This window comes from Sinocyclocheilus grahami, unplaced genomic scaffold (assembly GCF_001515645.1).
Source record: "Sinocyclocheilus grahami isolate Dianchi unplaced genomic scaffold, SAMN03320097.WGS_v1.1 scaffold51462.1, whole genome shotgun sequence".
Taxonomy (NCBI): domain Eukaryota; kingdom Metazoa; phylum Chordata; class Actinopteri; order Cypriniformes; family Cyprinidae; genus Sinocyclocheilus; species Sinocyclocheilus grahami.
In genome coordinates, this window is record NW_015526113.1 from 1 (window position 1) to 945 (window position 945).

At 29.8% G+C, this 945-nt stretch overlaps 1 long non-coding RNA gene across 1 annotated transcript; it reads left to right on the forward strand.

Annotated features, from left to right (window-relative positions):
• Positions 1-15: 15 nt before the first annotated feature.
• LOC107580917 (uncharacterized) lies at positions 16-893 on the forward strand. The gene is made up of 3 exons (XR_001608734.1): positions 16-73; positions 246-270; positions 829-893. It is a non-coding gene; the product is annotated as an uncharacterized lncRNA (long non-coding RNA).
• The last annotated feature ends 52 nt before the right edge of the window (positions 894-945 follow it).

Sequence of the window (945 nt, forward strand, 5' to 3'; positions counted from 1 at the left end):
AAGATTCTTTGTCATGAAAGAAACATTTATTGTACTAATAGTTACTGCCAAACAGACGATTTGAAGCTCACTGGTATGTCGTATATCTCTCAATATACAGTAATCTGAAATCATTTTAATTTTGTATTTTATATATGAATGTGTAGTTTTATAAAGTCTTTACCATTTATTTATTCACAATGAACAAATAATGAAAGAGAAGAAAAATTAACACTAAACTTTATTTGTTTACTTACTCTTCGCAGATCAAATCAAACATGGAATTGTCAGGTGAGTTTGTTTGGATGTTATCAATGCGGGTTTGTTTCTTTGACTACAGCCAAAGCAAGATATTACCCCTTGTGAAAAAGAAGATTTCTTTTAACAGAAATAACCTACTTTAAAAGAATAATTGCAAACTTAATGTAGTGGTTTTGGACATTTAATTGCATGTAATTTACAATGAAATGAAAATGTATTATAGTTGTCATGCTCCCAACGTTACAATTTTTATTACTATTATCTATTAATATTATCGAATAATATTATTTTATTATTATTAATCTACAAGTGCATTTTCAATACATTTATTTGCACTTCTTTTCACTTCACTTATGAAAACAAATTAAACCAGTGTATTGAATAAAAAAATGCATTAGTGTATTAAAGAGCTGTAAGTGTGAACATGAAAGTTGTAATCTGCAGATATGAAGTTTATAAACCTGATTGAATGTTGTGTAGCAAGGATGACATCCATGTTCGTTAATAATACACAATAGATTTCAGTGGGTAATAACTTGTTTAACAAAACTGTTTGATACATACTCGTGTCTGTTTCTGCTCCACTAGAGGACACTGCAATGGTATCTTGCCCAGATCCATATCGCCCACTTCATCTGGAGCCCTTGACCTGGGTCAGATAAGACTGGATATGCTTATTATTAATTAAAGCAATAAGCTGCAATA